Raw genomic sequence first — 27,142 nt, 5'->3', positions numbered from 1 at the left:
CTACTGCAGAATAACCTTAATTGATTCTCCTAATAATGTAGGAATTAATAATCCTATAATGTTTAATTCATGATGGCAAAGTTGCTTAAGGAGCCTCCATGACAAAGAAATTCAAGCATGTTGGTCTAATAATAGGTGTCATGAATATATGGAATCCCAAAATACTTTCAGTGGAATGAATCTTTAATTAACAATTCTTTTAAAGAAGTTTACATTTTCAAGAAAAAAAAATAAAGGATTGTTACAGAGAAATATAAATCAGGTTGCCACTGAGAATTTTCTTTTAAAGTGACATTTATCAACTACATGAATAAGTACATTGACATTTGTAGAAACTGAAGCTGATGAAGCTATATGCTACTGCTTAATATTATTTTCCTTTTTATAAAGAGTCACAATTTGAGCATAAAAATTGCTCTTATTAGGCAGAGAATGTCAAGTCTTATTGCTAAATTTACTGTAGCAATTCAGCATGAAAACAAGTATTGCCCTTTTGGCTTTCAGCACTTCAGCATCTTCCATTAAAGTGCCCATTCAATATCTATGCAAACTTTACTACTGTGTTATTACCTAGGCCAACAACAGGGTGTTTTATCTGAGTCACTACACGATACTAACCTCCTTCTAGTACTGACACAGTCACCAAAATATAATGCTAGTCTTGCACCCAGGCCTTATAGCCTCATTACGAGCAGTGGCTGTGTGCCTAGACTCAGGCACACTTCTTGGCAAGACATCTGCACTTCTGAAGGTCCTGGAAAAATGACCCAAGTCACTTCTGTCCAGCTGGTCAGGTCTGGACACGGGGCTGAGGCAGGTGGGGACTCAACAAGACAAGCCGTGCACATGGCAGCCCTGCTCAAGACGTGCAAGACTGGGACCAAGATCACCAAAGGGCAATTTGCTTACAACATTTTCAAACATCTTGGACTAGCAGCTGCAAACATGCTCCTTTTAAAGGATATGCTGATCATAGAAACCACATCTATACAAGCACTAATAAAATGTCCCGAGCCTACACACTTCCTGAAGCATGGACAGCCTGATGTCCTGGACTTCTGACCACACGGCGTACAGCACAGACACCTCCAAGGTCCCTTCACAGAGATATACAGCCCCCGCTCTCAAGGGATGTGGCACGCCAGAAGCGATAGCCATGCTGTCGGTGTTAGAGCAGTAAATATTCCAAAGACTGCACAGATTTCACTCCTGGAGGATGGCATGAAGTGACTCTTCAACATCCACAAAACCTCAAATGTTTGCCTAAATGTTTAAACAATTTAGGAGCTCACACACAAACTCATGCCCATTTAGAGACAAAAATCAAAGCAATATATTTTTTCCAGATGCTCTACTGGATTGCTCAAGCTGTAATGGGCACACTTACAAGAAACCGCAATAAAAAAGACAAAATGTTCACGCAATACAACATGAACATAGCAAAACAGCCATTAATATCGTTCTCCCAGAGAAAAATGGCTTACTAAATAGCCTGAAAGGACATCTGACATGTATCTTTCCCCGTTTTCAAGAAATATAGCCATACATAAAACTGATATGATTACTTGCTAAATCTAATAAGTTTCTTTTTCTTTGATGGTTGTTTGCTCCTTAATGTGCTTTAAATGTGTAATAAAAATATAATGAAAAACATACATTTATTCTATGTGGCAGCTACTGCATATTCCATGAAAAAATAATCTTATAAAGTTTAATTTTACAGTGTTTCTTAAACCTTTTTCTACTTACTCACTCTATGCGCAGGGTATCTGCAAAGGAATTTAATACTTAACATAACACTTTTCTTTACCCACACTAATGCCAAATTTTCTCTTTAGTCATTGTCTCTTCTCTTCTGAAAGCCTAGAAGAGGAAAAGCAAATGGATTTAAGGTTTCCAGTGAGTCTCATTAAAATGTAAAGTCCAAATATCCTCATCGTTTTTTTCATGATTACTTTAGGCCTGTTGTGGGATTTTCCTGCCTGGGCATTTGTCTTCCATAGCATTTTAATATCCTTGAGAACTCTGAACTGAGCTTAACTCATTGTCACTAGTGATATCAGTGCATCTGTTTTGCATTAAGGAAATGCAAATTTGAGCACAGATGAGTTTAAAGAGCACTTATTTTTCAAAAGGCATTTGTCAGGAGAAACATCAGCAAATAAAAGCTGTTGACAGGAGACCCTGTGCGAATCTTCAGGAAAACATAGTCCAGAAAACCTCTTTGGACAGCTTCCCTCATTTCTTCTTGCAGCTGAATTTCCCACCAAAATCATAGTTGTAGTCAATAGTCTAACAATCTAATTTTTTAAAATAATCTCACATTACATAAATGTTTATTTTACATGCCTCACCATTCATTTAAAGCCAAAAAGCCTTGCTTACAAAATCCTTCATGATGTCAATTCAAATAAGAGTTTTCACTCAGCTCAAGAGATAAGTGGTGAGGACCTGCAGATGCCGTGATCTGTTACTATTACCAGGCTCAGCACATACACTAAGCTCTTTGCCAGGGCCATAGTAAGTCACCCTACCACTAAGTTCACAACTTCAAACGGCCTTGATCTTAATTGATTTTATCACGCTACTTGTCATATTAGTAGAGCCGTGTAGAAAAATGTGTAGCTGCAGTGTTGAAAATTCTGTGCTCCTTATTAATTAGGATGTGTTCTCTGCCAAAAGTCAAGAGGATGACATTTTCCATGAAATACCATTTAAAAAAAAAAAGGTTCTAGTTGTTTCACAGAAATAAAAGTCTCTGCATTCCTGTGATCATCCCATCCCATCCTCCACCCCATCAATCCCAATTTCCATTCATCTTTCCTGAGCACACCTGCCCAGGATTGTGGGGGAGCCCCAATGGCTAGACACAGCGTACATCATTTTCTGTTTATATCTAAGTGGATGTAAGTACAGTCTTCTAGGTACACATTTAAACCAAAACTTGAGTTAATTCTTTCAGTCTTCATATGCGTACATGGGAGGTGGGGACAACACATCAAACCAGAACTGCAAACGGCAGCATGTACAGAAACAGCAAATACACTCAGGTATTGTGATTCTATTTCTCTCCAAAGCCGCCCATTTTTAGGGCCACTGGACTAAGCTCTGACCTTGACAGAGCCAAAGAGCCAGCAAGCACTCTCTAGCAATGGCCGGGAAGTGTTTTGAAATCATGCTTTGAATCCCTCCCTGAAACCGCAGGCAGTTCTGCAAGCATCTCACCCGTCCAGTTGCCGACCCGGGGCTGCCTGAGCTCTTTTGCTGCATGGCAGTTACAGCCGCTCTGCTTTACCACTGCAGCTGTATACTCCAACCACATTAAAGCCCAATATACTCTCAGTCACCATAAAATGCCACTTCATAATACGCTAAGGCAGGGTGCTTTACTGTTTACAACAGATGGCAAAACTAAACATGCTTTAAAATGGTTTAAATTGGGGAAAAATCTTCCCATCTCTGACTGTCACACGATTCATTTTCTCGGGTTAGGTGTGCAGGCCAAGCAGTGGCAGCAGCTGGAAGGGGACACCCCTGGTGAACGGCAAGCTTCTCCTCAAGCGCCGCACATCAGTTCCCAAAACTTATCATGCTGCTGCTGCTCGGCACGGCCGCCCTGAGGCAGCAGACCTAACTCCGCTGCGGAGGCCGGGCAGAAGCACCCAGAAGGCAGGTTTGCAGGACGAGGACCAGTCAGTCTTTCCAAAACGTCTGCTGGGAACGTCTGCCCCGTGCCCAGCAGCCTGGCCTGCAGCCCTCCGGCCCTCCCCACTGACAAGCCACGGGCCGGCCTCGCCAGCCAAACGCGAGCACCTCAGTGCAAGGGGCACATTCTCTTCTTCGTCCTAAGACTTGGCCAGTGCTGAGGTCGGCAGGCCTGTGCACCTGGTAGACTTCCTTAGATGCTGCTGATGCCTTTACTCCAGTTAAACATTAACTGTATGGGACAGCTAAGATTTTTTATTATTTCATGTATGGGAAGAGCAATGTCTCTGGCTCAGATGTCTCTGGCTCAGACTGAGGAGCCGCAGCAGCCGTAGGCGGTGGCACAGGGTGCCCAGGGCAGACCCGAACATCCCAGTGAGCCCAGCCTGCCCCCAGCCCTGCAGCCGGGCACGCACCGGGAGGTGGCCTGCTCGGGCATCCCCCAGCAGTCACACCTAGTGGGATTAACCCTGGGGCTTAAAGCTAGACATGGGCTTGAGCTTTTCCTAAATTGAATTCGCTTCCTGGCACTTATTAGGGTACCAGTGACTTGATAATCTCAGTGCTACCTTTACCGTGTATTTTTCCCCTTCTTTACCCTTAAATATGAAATTAGAAGAGCCATTTGCTCATCTAAGCAATATTGACACATCACATTTGCTCAAGCAACAAGGATCAATAGCTTACGAATCCCAAGAGACCTGCCAGGACATGGAAAAATATAATAAAGATCAAGGTAACAGCAGGTTTTAATTATGTGAGAAAAAGTATGTTCTGTAAGGTCTTTGCAATTTGAGACTATAATCAAAATGTCATCAGCCTGCCTCTTGTATTTTCAATCTCTTAGGAAAATGACTAAAACTGGTATAACATTTTCAGATTAATTTTGATGCTTCCATCAGAAAGCCTGACATTTGGCTAATGTCAGACATCACCTACATTGTCATTTGATTTCTTTCTTCCCCCTTGGGTGTCACTTTGCTAATGACCTGGAGGTGGTAATGAAATGCAATGAACAGATTAAGGACAAAACTTAGAAAACAAAGCAATATAGGCTGTGACATTAATGTGCCACCGATGGAAAATATTCAGAACTGTATGATACACAACACCGCTTAAAACTTTAAATGTAAACATTATTTTCATTTATTCAGTTAGTTGACACTAAGCAAACTAGTCTGCCTCGAGTACTGTAAAACCTTGCATCAGAACACAAGATATCTGTCAGGAACACCACAAAGCTTCTTAAGTGTTACAGTTATATCACTGTCTCTGACGTAGGAAGATGTAGATTTTGGCCTCCGTTTCATGCGAAACAGTGTGCTTTTACAAAGTTTCTGTGCTCTCAGCCTACATATACCTGGTACCTAATTGGAGCCCTTCCTCTATCAAACCTTCTTTGAAGTTTGATACCAACTAACTTGCTAAAAACTATATGAAAAGTTTTCTGTCTCCTTCCACAAAACATCTCGTGGTACTAGCTACACATGATACACAAGGAAAGAAAAACTCCCGGCATCTTAAGGAAACAATTATAGACATGTAAGGGTAAGGAATTATCTAAGATCCTTATGAGGAAACAAGGTAAAATATGCAAGCGTCATCAGGGACTCACAGAAATGCAAAGCCAAAAGGACTTGCAGAGATCACACGGGCAGCATTGCCTCCGATGCTCCCGAGAGCAGCACAGGGAGCGCGGGCTCAGAACTGCTCCTCTCAAGGCCACGCCGCCGTGCTGCAGCAGGGCTCAGCGGCTCTCGGGGGCTTAGGAAGCCTATCTGATAGAGGATTAGGAAAGTGCCCCACTAGGAAGTCACTGCAGAAAGCATGCTGAAACAAGGCAGGAGGGCCTCACAGGGGCATATCAAACCAAGCACTCCTCCCGGGATAATGACACCGCTGGGAGCTGCAAGCCTGTTCAGAGGACTCCCTCCCCCTCCTGGGGACCAATTTAGAAGACCCCAAAATGAAAGAAGGGACAAGTTAAACACCATTTACTGCCTGCAATGTACTGCTGCTCCTCAGTCATGGCAGGAGCCAGTGCCTACACCCTTTTGTTTTTCAAGGAAATTCAGCCCTACTGAGTCTCAGCTTGTTCACATCAGCTCAGCTCACTACTGTAACCCCTTCTTCCCATCCCCAGCCTGTTATGCAGCTTTTTTCCCTGCAGTGAACATCTAAGGTTTGCCACAATTCCTCCAGAGAAGCTGCTGCTGCTAACAGCACCTTGACTATTAACAGGGAAGCTCTGCGCTCCCAACGAAGCTGCTCCCAATGATGCTTTCCTTTGTCCTCTAATCTTCTAGGTGGAAGCATGGATTGTAATTCCAAGTTACTGATTTCCTCAAACAGAATTTAAAGCACAGAGAAATTTACCTTTCTCCTTCCTTTAAAAGGTGCGTTACAAGAAATGCCAAGTATCCCAATTTCAAGTGCAGCCCAAACAAGCCTCAGAGGAAGTCCTATAGTTAACCACTGCAAAAGAAAAGATGCATACAGTTTAAGTGGGGACACAAAATATGAAGCACACGTCGTTTTGGCTCTTGCTTTTGCTGATATGAGTTTATTATTCTGCACAACGAAGTCATTTGGAGAAGGCGTGCACATTGGACGAAATTCATGCCTATAAGAAATGCACTTCGATGTCTGCCCGAGCTAAAGCTTTGCCAGGATAGGAATTTTGCAGAGATGGTTGGCATAGCATTGAGCAGGTACATCCAAATGCAGCCTTCATTGAGTGCACATTTCTTAGTCCAAACTCACCAGCGTTAGGCAGTTTGGCTCCATTTCTTTTGTTACCAGATAGCAAGAACTCACTTCGAACTTAATCTCATAATCCTAATGACTGAGAGCACATACTGCTATAACCAAAAACCAGAATCTGTTGTTGTGACTTCAGAGTGTTATCCCCAAACCTGAGAAAAGAAGTGATGAATGATATCATTACAGTTCCTATTACACCGTCTGTTTGCAGAGCTCACACCCCGCCCTGTCACTTGCACCGACAAGACAGAAACTATGGCTTAACTGAGGTAATTTCAGCTAAATCCAAAACCTCTGAAACTGACACAAAATTGAGATGCTGCTGTAGAACTCTAAGTATTATCATAAAAAGCAATAGCTGCTACTGTGATAATTGCAAAATACTATGGTGAAATTACTTATCTTCTAACCCATGCCTTGCAGACCTCTGAGGTTCTCATTTAACTGCATCGTACAGAACAAATACTGACTGAAGCTTGTCAAGACATACAAGACCACATATGCTATAGAGAGACCAACCAGACTTTGTCACCTCTTGCTTAACTGTCTGCCCTTGAAAAGATACATTTTGCTTCTAATTTAGGCCTTCTGTAGTGGGAATGTCTTTTGAATGCTAGAGAACTACAGCGACCAAAAGCTATTAATCTGCAGCGCATGCATCACCCTTACCACATTACTACTTTCCTGGTGAGAAAAAAAGGAAAAGTATTTCTGGCGTGCTCTTTGAAACGCTTGAACAAATAACTGAAGGCCAAGAGAGAGAGCAGAAAGGCCACGGAAGTACCAGGAAACATCTCTCTCTGACGTCTTCGAAAGGCACTTTTTCTATGAACCGCATCGGTTGAACAGGTTTTTGAGATCAAATAAAAGCGTAAGTCAGTCATGTAAATCTGAAAGGGAAAGCAACTACCATTTGAAGCAGTGGGGCTCAAAGCCAACAAATCAGCAGAATGGACCTCATGATTTCAGCCTTACTTCCAGTCTGCTCCTCAGATTCTTTCTACCTTCTAGAACTCTCACCACTCCCAAAGGAAAGAAGAATGAACCAACAACGCCACGCAGGATTTCACCACTGACAGGGAGCTTTCGTGGAAGGATCTCATGTACCATGGGAGAGGGGATGTGGCAGGCACAGGAGCCTTCTGAACCCATCTGCCATGAGCAAAGCCCCTCGGCAAGGACACCACAGGCTGCGGCCACTGCTCTGCCCCCAGCTCTGGGGGAACCAGGTGGGCAGACCTCCTGCAGCTCCCACCGTGTACGTGTCATGGGCAAAGCCTCTTCGTACTTGTATAAGGGATAAGCAATTTGAGGGATTTGCATGTATAGCTTTACAAATAAAAGTATGCAGTGTATTTATTTTGTTCTTCTTCTATTACCATAAAATAATAATCTGCATTTTAACAGATGCGGAAATTGACACAATATGAATTAGGCAATTTTCTTACTATCAGTGAGTAATAGAATAAGGAATGACCTAACTTCTCTGCATGCACTAACTGCTCCATCACGTTGCTTTCCAGCACACTCTATTTCTTTCCACCCACTGCATCAACACTCCACAAAGCGGCTTGTTTGCCCAGCACAGAGAGTATGCAAAATCCAACCTGCACAACGCAGTCATAATAATTATTTTGGAAGACAAAAATCCCAACAGAAAAAAAGAATAGAAAAAAAAAAGGGGGGAAAAAAAACATTTTCTAATACTTTCACTGAAAAATTGTAGCTCGGATATAAAGCACGTTTCCCCAAACCTGCTCTGTAACATCCCGAGCAGTTGCAGGGCTCTCCCATGTCCCCGGCCGGGGCTGCTGCCATGGCCCCCCCGAGGCCGGACTTCACGAAGCTTGCAGAAACACCGTTACCGCAGCGGGGTACGCAGTGAAGTCGCCCATCATCCCATGTTGCCCTCAGTGAGCAGATACCTGACCCCCCCCAGTACTGGCTCAGGACAGGGACGGTACCCTGCGAGGAAGGCCGGGCTGATGCAGCGGGACCCCCAGGCCTCCTCATGGCCACCCTCCAGCAGTGGGGGCACCCAAGTGGTGCAGCCACACTTACCAGCCATCCGCAGGCTGGCGATGATGGTCTGCTTTGGTCCAGTTCCCTGCGTGCTTTGTCGTGTCCTCCCCAGGAGAGGCCACGCAGGGCTGGGACAGTGGCCGGGCCCCCCACACCGCTGGCCCTACCACAGGGCAGTGGGGATGCCGCGGCAGCATGAGGGTCAGCAGGTTGTGGGGCAGGGTGCCCCCATTTGCAGGCAAACAGCACCCAGCCACAACGGGGGTGGCTTCAGGGCTCTGTCAGGACAGCTGGTCCCCGGCACGGTGGGCAGTGGAGGGCTCCCTGCCCCACTGCTACCTGCACGGCGGGTCACCGGCGCTGTCTGTGGCGCCAGAGGTAATAATTAGGCCTTGAGCGATGTGCGAACACCTGCCGGGGACCGGGGAGGATGACTACAAGGCATTAATTTAATTTCTTTCCCAGGCTGAGGCATTGAATGAACAGTGGTCGGTTCGTCAAGGTAGCAGACATCATCTGAAACTGCGTCACTTAAAATAGCAGGTATAAAACCCTGCCTCAACACGGGGCTGAGCGTTAAAGAAAGCGGTTCAGACAGGCGCAGGTGTCCCTGACAAGCACCTGAAATGTATTTAACTTTTGTGGAAATGACCCTTTCCATGACAGGCATATTTTGCTACATAATACAATAGCTCACATTTGAGCTATTTTTCTGAGACACAGCCAGATTTTCACTTTCTTAAATGTAGGACAGGACTTTATACTGTTACACAATCTCATTTTACCTTCAAACATTTCATAAAAGTACTTTTGATTCTTTAGAAACATGAGGTGCTGACAGACAAAGCTAAAAAAAAATGTTTGTTTTTTTTTTTTTTTTTACAGGGTTGACTCTATAAAATCACTGCTCATGATTATACTTGAAAACCCGATGCTGTCTGGAGAGGACTGCACTGCTGCTCTGTGCCTGTCTCACATCTGAGCAGTGTTTGGAGAGCAGAGGGATAAAATGGTTCAGTGAATTAATTGAACTAAGTGTGGTAAGCCATAAATTAAAAAAAATATATAACAAAAAAAGCCATTATTGTGGCAAATATTGAAGGTTTTTAAAAACAATGCTGCAAGAAATCTTATTTGCTACTAGATAACGCTCAATTCCTTTGGTCTTGACTTGCAAAGGATAAGTTGAAGCTAAATTATCAAGGAATACAGTAAGTAAGTTGATATGTTTTAATCTCCTAATGTGATAGCAGCCATTGCATGACATGTTTTTCTCATGATGTGAGGTACAGTAATTTATGACCACATGGGAGAACTTCAGGCTCTATGTTTTAGACCATCAGTTCTTCCTAGGTGGTTGGTTCAAGCAGAAGGCCTATACTTCAGACATTTCCAATTTAAGTGAAATATCAAAGAATTGGGGTTGTAATCTGGTGAGTTAGAGCTAAAATTTCCAAAGTACTGCTGCAAAAGCTTCCCTAGCAGGATGGGAAGTTTCTTTCTGCTGCATGCTTCCATGCATAGGATGATTTGTCATTGTGGAGGCTCATTAAGCCTAAGGTAAACACAGATCTGCATATGTATGTATTATCAAATAGTCTTACAGGCTATACCACTAAATCACCAAGACAATTATACTTCAGTATGCAAATGCACCACTGTGTTGATACAAGGAATATCCAAAATGAGATAATCTTGGCTAAAGTTCTAATTTTGAATAAGCCGGTATGTTCACAGTACTCCTTTTGAGAAGAATCTATGTTTGTTTGAAAAGAAAAGAATAAGGTTTATAACTTCATGGACCCTTTAATGTCAACACCTACTGCAGATACAAATCACCCCAGATTTTCCCTGAGTTGTATACCTACATTATATATCATGCATATACGTTTGAAAGTTAGTGAACTGAAAGAAAATGAACAGATGTAGTCAGCCAGAGCAAGCATTCTCAAAGAGTTCTTTGAGATATAAGCCTGGGCTTCCCACATGTGAAGGACAGAGTACAGGGAATTTAGAGTTCAAGCACCTTCTTTTAAAAGACAACATTCCTTCCCCCATTCCCTTGTAGGGCTTGCTTGTGGCATGCTTCATGCTAATTAAACTTTGAGTTGATAAATACAGGGACTGCATTTTGACTGAATGCAAAGTCTTATTCTTCAATTAATCAAATTTCATATTTAGGATATAAGTAGAGGAGGGAAATGTCTCCAAAATATGTTGGTCCTGGTACATTGGGGATTCAGAGAAGAATGTTAAAAAGAAGAATCTGAAATATCTGAAATTTTCCACTGAGTGACAGCTACACAGGCAGATTTTTGTTACAAGCAGTAACACCAAGCAGCTCCGGGTTCAAAAGTGATACAGAAAGACATTGAAGTATCCTCATTTCTGTTATTACTGAAATGGTTAAGTACCTGTCAGGCACAAAAATCTGCGAAGGGACAAAAATATGAAACAGGCATGAGAAGAGCTACAGTACAGTACACAACAAGTGATTAAACAGCATTTCACAGGCCTTGAACAACTCAGAACAACAGAATACATTTTTTTTCAGGATTTCATCTGTTTTATACTGAATATGCCAGTATGCAATACATTACATGTATGTGGAGTGTTAGTCAAACTGCGGTATATCTTGAACATAGTACAAGCAGCTCAACACACCAGTGATCAGGTTTTTTTTTGTGAAACCGAAAGGTGTTTATGGCACTGAGAAATCTAAAATCTAGGAACTCTGAATTAGTAGGAAAGTCAGGAAAATATTTTTAGAAGAGTAGAATCATCATACTTCCTAGGAAAGGAGCATTCACTCTTTAATCCATGCGTAGTATAACCTTGAGGGCAGTACTGTCAGTATGACTCGGGTCTTACCCAAAGGAACTGAATCACGCTGGTGAAGAAGCACTTCATTTTATATGCCCATCCGTTTTTTACCTTCCACTGTGAGACTGTCAGTGAGAGTTAATTGGTGGCAACTGTGATAGTAACTGCTGTAGCGTAGGAAATGTCTTCTGGGGACTCCACGAACACCACCTATTCATTGTTTTATATGTATAGGCTGCCTAGGAGAAGATGGCTGACAGTGCTCTGTGAGTACTGATGTAGATCAGATTGTAGACAGTGGCCTGCCCGTGAAGTGTTACGTATTTTATCACCTAACGACTCAAATAAAAAGATGTTATAGAGAAAGAATATTACTTCCAATATTTATGTCAAATACCTATTCACTTCCCTTTGGAAAAGAATAGGTGATTATTGCGAGCAGGACAGTTGCAAAGTAAATAAATCCTAAGTTATCTGCAGCAAATAAAGCAATTTCATTGCATTTTACAGCCTGGTAACAGTGAACCTGCCAGAATGTGCTGCCAACACACACTATTTGTGCTGAGGAACTGCCCAGTTACAAGGCTCCAGAGTTCTCTTGAAGCAACAGATTTGCGTGCAAAAAGCCTGTTTTTATCGAAAACTGGTTCTACTTTGCATAGTATCTGCCACCAGTTGTAATAAGCGTTGAATTAAATGTGAGCTGGTTATTTTCCATCTGGTTCTGAATTACAAAGAGCAGAAATTGTGAATGATGTAACTGAATAATTTATTGAGATAACTAAAATTAAAATTAATTTAATAAAGTTTATTTTTCTTTCATACTCAGGTCTCATCAGAAAAGCACACAATATGCACCATAAGAGAAGAACATTCCTATTTTCTTCTAAACACACAACCTGACAATTAGAGAATTTAAATGGCCTTAGTAGAAGGCTTTTCCAGATGGTTGTGATGAAGTATGAGATGTATTTATTCATATCTTTACCATGTAGAAGTGAAACAGATAAGCCATTGCAGTTGAAAGCTATAGAACATCCAGGAATTCCATAAAGAGACATGAACAATGCTGAATAATACAAATGACAGGAGAATTTGGGTAAGACAGTTCCCTGTTCCCAGTAGGTTTATGATGTAAAGTGCTGGGGTATTAAAAATAGGTGGTTTGTTTAGAATTTCTAGCTGTAATTCCTAAACTCAGATGTATGGTTTTTTGCTTCTACAGTAGAGGGATAAAGGTTTGTCTTCTAAGACTTACTAATTTTGTTTATTTTTCTATAATTCAAACCACTGAAAAATATAGTATTCCCAATTCCTACGTATACGTTTAGAAATCCTTTCTGTCGTTAGTCATTCTGCTAACAGTGTCCATAAATAAGTGTAGTCGCAGAAAGCATTTTGCAAATCTAGAAAGCAGATGTGTTTGGAGTTTTTATCATGACGTAATTCTTTGAGCAGGAATGAATGGAGAGAGAACCAGAGCTCTTTTCTCTGGATTCATTTTAGCTTGCAGTTCTGGAACAGATAATAGCACTCTTGGTATTTGACAGAATCTAGTGATCAGTACTGCAGAAAATGTTCCAGATCACATTACCTTTTGGACAAAATTCCAGATCAGCTGTCCTCAACAAGAAGGCAAGGTGTTTCATGGGTTTCAGATAAGCTAGGAACTCACTTGGTACCTAATGAATTGTGACATCCTATGTTGGTTTGGTTCTTGCAGTCATGTGGAAAATAACTATGAAAGGCATTGGCCATTAATAAAACAGAAAATGACACAAGCAGCACAGACAGCATTGTCTGATGATTCACTGAACTGAGAATCAGAACACGCAGGCTCTGTGACTGCAGATAACAGCAGCAGCGTGAAGGGAAGTTGCATGCTTTTTCAGGTGCTGTCACACCACTTGCAAGAAAATACAGTGCAGGGCTGCCAGAACAGGGCCTGGCTGATGGTCAGAGTAATCCAGCACTGCTGAACTACAAAACGTATAGTATAACAAAGACTACTCTGTGCCTAGCACCTCACTCCAGTTATGAATGCATCTTTCATTAAATAGTTATGCCTTTTCACATTTAAAACCAGTAAAAATAAAGACTTTTTGCTGATGAGAAGAAAATGTCCACTAGATTAAGGAACCGGTTATGTTCTTCACCTTTCAGGGGGAAGAAAGAAAATTCCTTTAGTGAAATCCACCAGGCTTGCAGTAGTGACGTTATTAGCAAAAACAGATTCCTGGCTATCAATTAGACAAATTTACTCTAATAGGATACCCTAACATATTGCTTCTGTGGGTTTTTTTGTTTGTTTGTTTTGTTTTAATAGCAAGGTAAAAGAACCTTAGATTTTTAAAATTAAGTTTACAATTCAATGTTGGTTTTGAAGTAAATAGGAAATCTTATGGGATGGGGATAATGGCTTCATGCTTTTGCTCGGAACATCTGCATGCATGATGCATAAAGGCCATTGCTCTACTTAGGTCTCTTGGAGACTTATTTCTCCAGAACAAGCTTTCAGATGTTTTCCCCTGGACATACACGTACTTCCCAACTGTCAAGGTCACAGTCTCTACTTATAAATTCCTAAACAGAAAAAAAGTAAGTCCTTCAAGAAGGGAAGTTATGTAACTGAGTATCTATAATTAAACTGAACAATGACACCAATAATCATACTTCATGAAACAAGAGCTGAAACTATAACTTGGCAAGAAAAGTGTGGCTCAGGGGACCGGGTAGAAATCAGAACTTCTTCCCTCTCTGTGTCTCTGGTTCAAATGTGGCTCAGTCAGAAACAGCTAATAACAGAAGTTATTTTCATCTGGCTTATTTGACAAGTCTTTGCAAGTAATCACTTTGTCCAAATCTCATTGAGGTCAGAGAGAGCCTTTCCATTTACTTCATGTGTCTTTGAATGAAAGTACTGGTAGTAAGATTCACGTGCAGCTATTTATACTCCACACCCATTATCTTTCTTCCTGACAGTATGAGCTGTAAGGTTATGAAGGCTGCCCCTCTCGTGTACAGAATTACTCACACAGCTGTAGCTCACTTGTTAAGGTATATTGAAACTTAGCACATGAACCATTTTTATGCTTGTTTCATGAATAAATGCTTGAGACTACGGACAGTCTCTAAATAAAGCTACAACCCATTCTTGTGTTCATCAAACACCTGCTTCATATTTGTGAGCTCTGCACTTTGCAGAGTTGATGTCTAAACAGGTGGGTGCTCTAATAATAAAGGAAACCCATTCGTATCTGGGAATCCCAACAGCTGTATGAATCACAGCTGGACCTCTGAGATTTGGAGATCTTTGAAATCCTAATCTTTAATTAAACTTGTAAAGGAGAACCAGTATAGTAGAAGACAAAATAACAGTAGTATTTGGAAAGAGTCAAGTGAGGCAGGATGTAAGTATATGATTTCCTCCATTTTAGATGCACCTGCTGTAATGGCATTTGCAAGGGAAGAGGTGTCAGGAGCTGGTTAGGAGCTCACGCTGCCAGTGAGGTTATTGCAGCAGCAGTGAATTACATGGGTGCAGAATCAGTGTGACTTCTGCCCCTCCTCTGCAGCAACAGCTGCTTCTAGATGAAAGCACAGGATAAGCAAAACTTCTTCTGTGTGACAGAATAAACCTGACTTATTTCTGGGTCCAAACATCAAAGGATCAAGTTGCTAAAATCCTCCGACAGCACTGAGAGCTGTGGCCACTAATTGCTTCTGTGGAGCCAGAGCAAATTTCCTCTGTCTTCACCATACTCAGCTACAGGATTGCTGCTCATCCAGCTGCAAATACCTGACAGGCAGACAGCACCTCAGGGACGGAGGGCTTTAAAGCAAAGTACAGCCATGTGTCTTTGACATGTCCACGTGAAAATTCACGATGTGCTGACAATCCAGATCACCTAGTAGCATCATGTAGTCCAGATAAAGTAAAAGCCCCAAATAAAAGGTGGCCCTGGGATACGTAAAAGTTGCTTTGGAGCAAGAGATGAAAATATTCCTGGTACAAACTTAATGGAGTCCAGCACACAGACCAAATTCCGAAACAGGCAGTAACAGACATGTCACAATCTCATCCACCCAGCAGGGTTTATTATCCATGAGGTCAAATGCAGCAGGTATATTTTAAATAGAAAAGTAGATAAAAGGTAAAAGCAAGTTCAAACTGTTTGAATTCAAACAGAAGCATCCAACAGCTACTCAATTTCAATGGGATTTATGTGGCTGCTGCCTTCAGACTCCTTTGAAAGCTTTATGAATAACTACCTCCCCAAAAGGTGCTCATATACAAGTAATTTGCTTAACTAATTATCTTTAAATCATGTCCGTTCAGCACTGTTCAGCCAGCTATGGCCACATATCCTGTGGCAGAAAAGTTCAGAACACAACTCAAGTATGCAACTACAGATATGTCTTAATAGAAGCAGTATAACACATCATACGGATGTTTTCTTTAACTACTTCCAGAAAGTTTCTCTACCATACTCCCCATAGGTATAGCAGCTCAGGGGCTGGCGTGCTTATTTTAAGTGCTTGTTCATATAAGGCTGATAGAGATTTGGCAAGTGTGAGATTAAAACAGGTTAAGAGTTGTAGAACAAAACCAAACATGTTGCATGATCCTCTGTCCCTTGAATCTGAAAGCACTGTTAATGTTTTTGATCTAAAAGGATCTTTGAGAAGAAGTTGTCCGGTCTTGCACTCTCAGCTGTACCTCACCTATGGTTAAACAGCAGGTATCAGCCACCTGCAAGGAAGCTGCCAGAACCCATCCGCGGGCTGCCCCTGCAGGCACATCTCCTTCCACAGCACGGATTTCCAGTGCTAATTGCGTGTAAGGATACACAAGTATTTTTAGCATGAGCAGCTTCAAGAAGAAATGCTGCTACCAGTGAAATAACAGAAAAACTGAGTTCTGCCATTTGCTGCAGCAGCAGCAGGGTTCCTCCCATGCCTTTAGCACCTCTCCGTACCTCTGTGTTCTTGTATGTTATTACTGCAATGCAATCATCTATTGTGTTCCCTGATCTTCATGTAAGAGCTTTCTGAAAAGCGTTGTCAATAGACATTTCGCCTAAATCTCAAAACATGTTTGACAGAAATTCACAGGAAGAACATTTTAAACCATTTGAAGATACTGTGGTTTGCTAATTTATTCCTATAAATATTATGCTAAAATTTTCTTCCCTTCATGCATCCACAAATTCATAAGGAGTCAAACTTTACATCTGATACAGGCATGATTTGAATGGCCCTGCCAAGGAACCTGTTGTATACGCTTTATATAAGATTAGAAGCAATTTTAAATATAGTTTCATGATACTCATTTAGTAACTACTAAGATTTTAACATAATTAAGGGAGGTTTTATCCTTTGTGTGCTATTACTTGGAATTTGAATGAGTTAATATTTTGCCATTGCAGCGGTCCTCCCTCTGACTTGCACCACACTGAGGCTTTTACTGGAGTGGTTTGCAGGAACAAAAGCAGAAATACGTCCCTTGAGAGTCACCTAGCAAAATCCCCTGAAGCAGAGTGAGGCGTCTCATCATTGACAACAGAAAGACAAAGAATACACTGCTCTCCAAATCATTGCTCCGCGGAGATTCACAATCTACAAGATGTAAAAGGACACGAGGAAGATGACTTTTGTATTGCTTTAAAATCATTGATAGCAAAGGCAATGCAATTGAAGCAGCACTTGCCCTCAGCAAATTCTGTAAATGGCCTTTAGTATTTTAAGAACAGGGCAGCAAAGGAAAATGTCCAGAAAAACAAAATCCATTCAGTTTACTGTCTGTAGGGATGCAGCATCACTGCTTGAGGTATTAACAGCAATCTCAAAAATCCTGAAGTATGATACAGATGGTATCATTGAAAGCCACGCACTGTCCACCCCAGTTAGCTGCCTTGTCCATTTGCATGACTGGAAACAGCTTTGGAAGACATAAGAGGTCACACTCATTTCCGTGGGACAGATTTCCAGTTACAGCAGTCAGGTTCCACTAGATTCATACATTGCAGTTCATAAGTGACTAACACAGTAAGGACTGAGGGACTTTGGGTGCGTTTCAGCTTTCACTTTTGTGAATCACCAGGAATAAAAGTAAATTTAAACAAGTACTTTACAGCTGTAACAGTTTGCTAGCTTATTCTTTTTTTTCATTATTTTCATTTTCTGCCACTTGAGTAAATAATTCGTTTTCTATCTTGCTTTTCACAGTCAAGCTTCCTTTCTTCCTATTCCCATTCCTTCCTACACAACTCTTTCCCTTATCCTCCATCCTCCCATATAGGGTGACTTGCAGCACAAAGCAGAAGGGAAGTTTTCCTCAAAGACTTCAGATTTCTGTGTCTCCAAAGTTATTTTCCACCTTTGTATTATCCAAAAAAAGCTGTTGCCATATTTTGATTCTAGGAAAAATGGGAAGGCTTACCTGACACCTTTTAAGAAAACACTTAAATGTTGTTAAATAAAAGTAAGCCTCGAGCAACTTGTGGTGATGAGGTAAAAATGTGTATCAACATTCCTATGTGAGTCCAGTGTGACTGCCAAAGTTCCAGTTCCTCACTCAGCACATCAAAATAAGCTGCCCGAAAGCAGAGCTACTCTTAGCTGGATTTGCGCCACTGTATTGAACAGGAGGACAAAAGCAGGAATGGCATAAAAATATCTACCCATCCATTCATCTTCCTGCTGACAAATGCTTTGGGCTGGATGTCTGAGAGGATGACACAGACAATATAAGAAAACCTTCCTTGGCAGGACTCCAGCCAGTTGGTATTTCTGGTTTTGAGAAACTGCACCAAAGGTAACAGAGCAACCTTTCCATTTCAATTTTTCACGTTCCCATGCGTGCGTTTTTTTCATCTTGTTGAAGTCCCACCCGCCCAGCCCAACCATAACGCCGGCTGCAAGCCTGGAACAAAGCCTTCTCATCGGCTTCTCCTGCTGGAACGGAGCGAGAAGCGGTGGAAATGTGAAACAGGCAGCGGTCACAGGCACGGCAGCTCTCAACAGCCCCAGCTGGCCCTGCTGACACTCCATCAGCCAGCCTCCGACAGTTCCCCAAGACAAGAACAAAGCACACAAGATCCAGCCCTCAAAGAACTTCTGTGGGTCAAAAGCAGCCTGATAAATCACGTTCCTTCTATGCACATGTTTATTCCCAGCACTTGTTCTTCTCTGGTGGTGCCCTTTGTGGTTGAGTCAATACTGACAAATTCTGGGTTTTCAGTTCACTAACCTAATAAAGTTTGAGAGACTGAAACGATTTTGTGGTTATACAGTGAACAGACAGTTTGGGGCGGTTGTTTTCTCTTCTCACCGACAGAGCTACAGCCCCTCATAAGGTTACCAAATACCTTCAGGGTTCTTTTTTTGCTCAGGTCTCTGTCAAGGTTATGAAGCCTTGTAACACTTATCTGGAATTTCCAGATGTCCCTCTGTACCCTGAAACACTTTTAGATCAGGTTGTATGTCATCTGGAAATCCCAGCCAGCTATCTGAACAGGGCACCCGCAATTAAAACTTGGTCTCCAGGAGGTGCTGAACAAAACTACCGTAATTCATTTCTCTTAGCTTCAAGGACCAAACGAAAACAAAGGGCTTAATTCAACTCTGGAAGGCAAAATAGTCCATTGACTTTAGGGGAAAGCAGAGTTGAAATTAAAATGGGATTTTTAAACTGCTATGGACCAGATGTTTTGTATTATGGCTACAATAGCTTCTGCAGGATATTATCTGCAAAGTCCTTTTGGGATCTTGTGCAGTGAGAGATACTATATAAACACTGATATTAATTATCCTGCTATTGTGAATGCTTATCAGTGTTCTGGAATTTCAGATGTCTCATGTTAACATTATGGCTTTTAAAATATGGCTTACATTAAAAACAAGTGGTTTTGCTTTCAGTCCCAGGAAGTACAGAACAATAATCTAAATAAGAAGGGGACCTACTTGGACTGGAGTGTCAGCTCAAGGAAACAAAGCAGCTTGGGGGAACCTTTGCACCAAGCCTCACAAACCAACCCTCCCCTTAGGTCTGTGAACATGAAAGGCTTACATAGCTCTACCTGAACATCATTCCTGGCAATGCTGTGAGTTCATGTCCCAAGCTTTTTTTTTTTAAAAAACAATAACATTTATGAATAAATATTGTAATCACCTACAGATTTTCTTCATTAGTTCTAATTCTTCAGATATATCTTAAACAGATGCCAGTTAGCACTAAATGCACTTTGAGCTGTAGTAACTGGCAAATTCTCTAAAATATCATTTACAACGCTCAGTTCCGTTAGAGATCAATACTTTTCCCATAAATCCCACCTATTTTCTTAACTCTAAAGATCCCTTAAAATTTGGCAGTTATGCAGCCGCTTGGTGAGTAGTTTAACAGCTGCCTTACATTAAGTGTTTTACCACAGTGCCACCTGGTGGGGCTCTAGAAGTGAAATCTTTCACTAGCGGCTGGTTGGGCACTAACAGACATTTCGGGGAAAGCAGCAATGCGAGCCCTGCTGTCCAGACAAGGAGGAAATGGAGAAATAGGATTTCTGTTCTTCAGTGCTGCCTACAGTCTCAGCACATGGAAAGAGTAAGCATTGCCTCCAAGAATGCAGTGCAGTGGCAGCACCGGGCATATTGGAAAACCATCGGACTGGAATCACAGAAGAGTAAAGAGATGCACAAGAGACGTACAAATATTTGCAAGTGTTACTGCTTAACACGTTAACCCTATTCAAGTAAGATGTGCTTATACATGTAGCATGCTAACAAACGTAAGCCAAGCTTGCAAGTTTATTACTGCTTGTGGTGCTCTGTAGTCCCCCCAGGTTTTGGCGTGGCGAGGCAGTCCCGAGGTAGTGCCCATGGGGCTGCAAGCTGGAGAGCAGCTCGGCCATTCCTGGTTCAGAGCTAGAACCTAGAAGTACAGCTGAAATCTGAACAGCAATGGGAGTCAAGTCTTCTATTTGTCTTGGTGTCTGGGTGCCAAACCAGCAGAGGAGTTGATTAGTTCAACTTTCAGCCCCTGAATGCTTCTTTTTAACCACTGTTTTGAGCACACTTATCTGCGTTTTCTTCAAATCAGATCACTTCTGAAATGAATCTCCTTGTCATTTTCACTTAGTCCTTTTAAGTCTGTGTTGCAGAGTGGTTTTTGAAAGGCTGTGTCAATTCCTTTCAGGTAAAACCAGACCAGATGCATCCAGCAGCACACTTTGTGCGCTCCAGCTGCTGCTCTTAGTTCACAGAGAAAGAAGAGAAGTTGCATCCTCAGCACCAGCTGCCTCAATCTGCAGTTCCAGCCCTCCTGAATTTCACAGAATTTTTACTTCATACTGTAGAAAAAATCTAGATAACACTTCCTGATTACTACTTATAATATTGGTGGTAGGTGGACAGTTGGACGAGATGATCTTGGAGGTCTTTTCCAACCTTGATTCTACGATTTCTCCTTTCATACTTCTGAACTTTCTGAACTCCAGTATTGCATCTGCTTATCTTGATGCATCGTTTGTTCTCATAAGTCACAAAAGATAGTTCATTACCCTCTATCTGAATCATGGTAGTACCACTGTCTACATTTTTCTAAGCTATACATTCAAGGATAAAGAAAAATTGTCACATAACAGAATCTCTATGCATCTGTCCCACCTCACTCATTGTTCCTCTCATCTTTGCTATGAAAAATCTATCCAACAGATACATTCAAGTCTTTTGTGTAGCGCTGGGCCACAAAAACAACAAAAGTCAGTTCACAGAGGGCTTTGTCCCAGTTACTATTATTCCTTTCTGTAGGCAATCCTTCTCAGCACAACTTCTAACAATGAGAACATCAGTCTAGTACGGAGAACATTGTGCTTCGCTGTACAACCATTACAGATATCTTGCACAACTTTCCTCAAATATGTCAGCATCTGACTCAAATCAGTATGCGTGGGGTAGCAGCACTACTTCCACACCTCACAAAAATTAATTTATTTGTGACTGGAGCATTAGAAGTGCATCTGCAGCTAACCTGGAAGACCAGTGGCATCCTTCCAAAGACCTTTCCAGTAAAAGGAAAAAGGCAAGTTCATGCAGTAAACTGGAGTGCCTTCTTGGTTTTGTGGATTGGTATGATTTTTGTTTCAGTGGAACTCAAGACTTATCAGAATGTGCATCTGAGCACTGGATTGATGCATTTACCTGATTTCCTCTGCCACACAGAAAACCTCATCTTAAATACAGATTCAGAGATTAATGTAGATTAACCGAATTAACTGAATCTATATTCAAGTGGTTCAGTAGGAGCCACTCTCACCACAGCTCCATCCTAGGAGCTGCCTACAAAAGCATGCTTCAGTGCTAAAAAGGCCTGTACACCATCTAATTATGTGGGAACAACTCCTTGAACTTAAATGCCAGCTCATTTTTCAGTACCATTCTTTACTGTCATAAAGAGAGAAGCCAGGATCAGCTGTCCTGTTACCTGTGACAGCACTAATACTTGTGGTCAAGACAGCAGTCATTCTGGACTTAAATTGCTGCAATCTAACAAATATCATGCCACAGCTGATTACTCATCTGAATATGGCTAAGCAAAGGTCATTAAAGGCACATTGAATTTGGCATGACCAGATCCACACATTACAATGCAGTAATAAAAATTTGTACCAGTGCAATTTAGTTAAAATCAGAGCATTTGTGTGTTCAAAGTATTTGTGAAATATACAAGTAAGCAATAGCTATAAAAGAAAATAGCCTAATTGTATAAACATTGATTTTTTAAAAAAAATAATCATGCAGTATCTCCATCAGGCACTCATCTAAGGAGAAAGGAGGCATTCTGAGTAGCCACACTCTAATAGGCGAAATATCTCAGCCTTCAGGCTATAAATCAACTTCTAATTGTTGAAGACTAAGGAGGGAGTTTATGTAGAGATTACTTTATGCTCAATTCTCTGAGAGTTTTCTATTGATTTAAAAGAAAGGTCAAGCTCTAGCTGCCTGCTCCAGGGTTTCCTCTATGAAATATCTGTGTTTGATCATTGCTAGGTAAATAGAGAATTAAGAGAATGCCTAAGAGAAGGCATTGAATCAGGAGCAAGAAATAGGAACCAATAGAGTCTGTCCTTAAGATACCTGTTGTCATGATTTAACATGTAGTGAGAATAAATAAATACAAAATATAATATTATACATTAAAGTCTTGCCTATAAAGGGATGCAGTCTAATTAAGAGCAGCAATGAGTAAAAAGCTGGATGGCTGGGCCAGGCTGGAAACCCAGTAAAGTCAGCTTATTTACTATCAACTGCACAACCAGGACTGCAGTTCCTTCACTGTCGGATGTGAATCTGCCCTATAGCATGCTGCAGGGCTTCGTCTCTGTCCCCTGCACTCCTTTTCAAGTTACAGTCCTGCCATTTTTACATCAGTATTAAAGGGTGGAAGGTAGGAGCTCCCTGAAGTAGCTCATCTCAGAGCTGCCCTGGAGATCATACCGCAGTTTAGTGGTGCCCTGAAGGTAAGACAAGACCAAGGAACACCAAGCCTTTGATCTGAATGCTCATCCAGGGCTTCTGCAGTCTCATCTTGGAACATGCAAATTGTGACTGCTGGCTAAGCCCAGGATCAGTGTGGCAGTTCCAGAACAGCTGGTAGAGGGGTGAGCAGCACCTTCCCAGTGACTTTTGCTGTCAAAACCTATACCTCAACATCTTACTGCATATCAGCAAGCTTCTAATGGTACCAAAACACTCCTCTGCCAATACATGAGCCTTTAGTTGGTCAAGGCTGCTCAACTGGGGACACCCTTTGGTAGCCTTTAGTTATAATGGGATACAGGATAAAGAGCTGAAATACTTTGGTGTCCCAGGCCTCATTTTATGGACTTGCCATACCCTAGGGTGAGAAGCGGCCCCACATAATTCAGTTACCTTATACTGCACTACTTAAAATCAAGCCCAAAATAATACAGTTACAAATCCTTAAGAAATGGGTGAAAAAAATAGGATTATTCTACTCACAATGTGGTTGCAGCAAAGAGATCACTTTTCCTTCACCCTGCTGACATCCTAGCTCACTCCTGATGCAGTACCAGCGAGGGTCTGCCCTCATGCACCCTGCCTTTCCACCTCCCTCCCCACGGAGCAGCACACATCAGCTTTCACACCGACCTTCCCTTCGAGCCTGCGGGAGGTGATGCCCAGGCCCCTGACCCAAACACAGGCAGTAGTGACGAGGCCACGCTGACTTTGCACATAAAAGTAGCAGATAGAGCAATGAGCAATTGCTATAGGTACAGATGTCTGCCTAATGTCAGAACAAGCTTAGATAAGTTCAGAAGGAAGCAGGTGCTTGCCTTAGATCTGTTAGATTATCACAATGCTGTATTGCCCAGCATTGATACCCAGCAGCACCACAAACATCACAACTCATCACCACGTATATAAAAGTGCTTATGCCAGTGATACAGACCTTTTGCCCATAAAGCAAACTAATGTCTGACCAGTATGAAAAATGAAGCACCCAAACCCACTGCAGAAAACAAGTAATCTGTCATGTATGCTGAGGGCCCAGGACTAAATACTTCTTTGCTAGAAAAGAGATTTGCTGAATCTGCAATATACAGATTATGCCTGTCTTTTACAGCCCTATGACAGAGTGATTGCCGTTGTAGCAGAGATGAACCTCAGACTTGTTCTGCTCCCTCTTTAAGTTGGGGACTACCTGAAAACCTTCATAATCCCCTGGGGAATTATAGTTCATTATACTAGGAGCCTTCCCACGCATTTAATAGGGCGGCATGCAACTCTTCACATCAATTAAGTGTAAAATTCTGTTCCCTACCTTTAGTGGCTAGTTGGCATTCTTCAGAAAGAAATGTAGCGTTCCCAAGAGTTTACGTCCTGTCTGTATCCATTAAAACCGTGTGCAATACATGCATCTAAACGGGTTCGCTGTATATAGGTTGCTGTTGCCTGTCAACAGAGATTGGATGGGATTAGTATTTAATCAGCATAGTTAAATGGTCCTCTTCTTAGACATCCAACAGCAGTACATGCACATAACATACAACAGTACTGGAATGGAAATGCTTTCCCTATGACAGCTGAATTCCCCAAATTCAGGCCTGGCTACAGCATGTAAGAATAGATGCAGGACCAGAGCACTGAGCACTCACAGCCTGGCAGGAGCCGGCTCCAATCTTCCCATTCACACCCTTAATGGGTATCACATTAGCCAGAGCCTACTCACACAGAAAGATGTCTCTAGTCAAGAGTTAATTATTAGTAGATAAATTCAATAGAGAGATTTAACAAAAGATTAATTTAACAAAAGATAAGATTAACCCAATTCAGGTATTTCAAACACAGATCTCTACATTAGTCTGTCTGGCTCTTTAAGCATTTCTTTCATGTCTACTGCTATGTATCTGGGTACTCCATCACAACTTGGCTACTGCACTCCTCCTCCTGTTATCTGGACGTTAACTTCTTTAGGAAGTCTTAGCTTTGGGGCACACTAACACTTTGCTATATCGCTGGTTTTAAAACTGTAAGCTTCTCTGAGGAACAAGAAATAGCAAGTTGCAGCATCAGGATGCAGTCCATGTGCCCGGTACAGAAGGAGATTTATACTAGCAGAACTTACACTGCTGATCCAGAGGAATAAAGTCAGATGCCCAGGAAGGCAAGCAGGGCAGACCAGGGACTGGGCCAGCTCCAGCCAAGAGCGGAGGTGGCCAGTCAGGGAAGCAGGTCCAAAGCCAAGCCATGAAGCCCACCCACAGGCTGCGGTCAGGATGGGGCCCAGCCATCTCCAGGCAGGTCCATGCTGGTGAGACAGGCTTGGGGTCCGGGTGGGAGGTAAATGCACACGGTCTGCCTGTGGCCAGGCTGGAGCCCAGCACACCCCGGGACAGCCCAGGAAGGGGCTGAGCCCCCTCACTGGGCATAGATAGGCTCCGGGCCCCCAGGTGCACGGAGCAGGTGAGGCTGCTCAGGGCTGTTAAGGCTCATTAATGCCCTCGGGGCCCTGGCACGGGGGATGAATAAGCACATGAAAAGGCTGCTCCTGCCCTAAAGAGCCTGTCTAACGGGGGGGAGGGCTTAAGAGCAGGGTAAGGTGTCAGGGTTTTTTGAGAGCTAACTGTTGGTCCAGCTGCATGTGATTATAGATGCTTTTCAGTTTGTTTCAGTCATTTAACCATCACTTCTGCCTGTAGCAACTTTTCCAGAGCAAATCAGAAGATGCCAGACAAAGCAAAATATTACAAATTATCAGAAAGATTTTACTCTCTCTACTTTTTCACCACTTTTTTTTCTGTAGTTAGTCTCTTTATGCTGCAGAGTGATGTTAACATTTCCATTTCTGTATGGAGAAGCTAAGTTTGTTTGCTGAGAACATAACTGGCTGCTTCTCCTCCTGACTGGCAAAATCACATTTCAAAAATCCATAAATAAATGCTACTAATAAAGAGACACAAAGAAGCCACCTGATTAATTTGCAGTGAAAGGCCAAAGAAACCACAAATTGTAGGATGGCTGGTGCCATTTTGCTGTTACAGGTGGCATATAAAAAGTCTAAAATAAATGTGTTTTCTTTTCAAAGAAATATAAAAAAAAAAAAATGATTGCAGTGTCAGTATCTCCCTTGTTTCTGTTTTTCCTTCCTTCCTTTAAATGTTTCAATCTCTAAATTTGTTCAGCAACTAGGAAAATACTTGTAAAGCCCATTTAATATTTACAGATATTTAGTGGCAGGAATAGCAACTTCCTTTTACATTTCCCAGCGGACGCTTCATGCTTCATATTTCACCGAGCCTGTCACAGCGCATTACATCACTCTGGGAAGCCGAAATAAAGATGAATCATTTGTGAAGCTCCTGTATCTCCTCCTGGTCAGCTTTTCCAATCGCATCAGAGTAAACTGATAAAGAAGCAGAAGGCTCCCCTCACGATGAACGGATAAGGTCTCAGATGTACTGCTGACGGGCCATTTTTCAGAGAAAAGGGGCCGGCATAGGAGAGGCATCCAGGAGCTGTTCTGGCTTTGAGCTTTTCCCCCATCCCCTCCACTTTCCCCGTTAGTGCAGCAGTGCTTGGATGTCCTGCCCACGTGAGCGCCTCCAGGAGCTGACCGCCGACCACCGCTCGCGCTGGGCACTGGGGAGGAGTGGCACGCGGCACGCGGCACGCGGCACGCGGCACGCGGCACGTGGCATGGCCAGCCCCAGCTGGGAGCCGCGGCACCTGCAGGCTGCGGGTTTGGTGTCCATCCAGCTGCCAGCCCATCGCCCACCACCGTGCTTCCAGCCGCCCGCCGTCCCGCCGCCACCTCTCGCCTGGCAGCAGTCTTTGACGCGCCGTGCTCGGTAGTGTAAGGAAATACCCAGCTTCTCGCCCATGGTGCTGTGGATTTAGTGTTGGCTTTTGGGATCCAAAGATAGTTTTAGCTGATAATATCAGAGGGGCAGCCGAATAGAAATAAGGAAGAGGTTTAATCCTGAAGGTGAGGCACAGCAGAAGCAGCTGGGAATACCCGTTTTTCAGAGGAGAGAACAAAACATTTCGGTGGCACGCCGCTGGCCACCTTTCTGCCTCCTCGGTCCCGTGTGTGTCAGCCCCAACCCCAGTGAGCCCCCGGCACGGAGCTGCCCCAAGGGACGGCTCCACTGGGCAGCCGGGCTGCCGTGGGAAGTCTGTGTCTGCTTCTGGGCTGCCACGGATGTCCGTGAGATCTGGGGTCCTCTCGCGTTTTGGCTCCCTTTTTCCCAATGTTTAAATTTGGGTGAGTGTTTCTGGTGGGATGGCAAGCAAGTTATCTGTAGTGACT

At 42.6% G+C, this 27,142-nt stretch overlaps 1 long non-coding RNA gene across 3 annotated transcripts in view; it reads right to left on the bottom strand.

The window, feature by feature from the left end:
- The window catches only part of LOC106036781 (uncharacterized), a 55,583-nt gene extending 30,188 nt beyond the window's left edge, over positions 1-25,395 (bottom strand). For 2 of the 3 annotated variants that reach the window (XR_001207650.3, XR_010834020.1), the window contains exons 1-2: positions 24,959-25,395; positions 24,155-24,285 (exon numbers count right to left, since the gene is read on the bottom strand). This is a non-coding gene — a long non-coding RNA (uncharacterized lncRNA). Of the gene's footprint in view, positions 1-275; positions 1,864-6,081; positions 6,181-24,154; positions 24,286-24,958 lie in introns of those variants that run through there. The other variant, XR_001207646.3, reaches the window with a different exon arrangement.
- Positions 25,396-27,142: the final 1,747 nt, after the last annotated feature.

This window comes from Anser cygnoides, chromosome 10, assembly GCF_040182565.1.
Source record: "Anser cygnoides isolate HZ-2024a breed goose chromosome 10, Taihu_goose_T2T_genome, whole genome shotgun sequence".
NCBI lineage: Eukaryota > Metazoa > Chordata > Aves > Anseriformes > Anatidae > Anser > Anser cygnoides.
The sequence above is the reverse complement of the archived record's forward strand: the minus strand, read 5'-3'. Positions and strand labels throughout refer to the sequence as shown.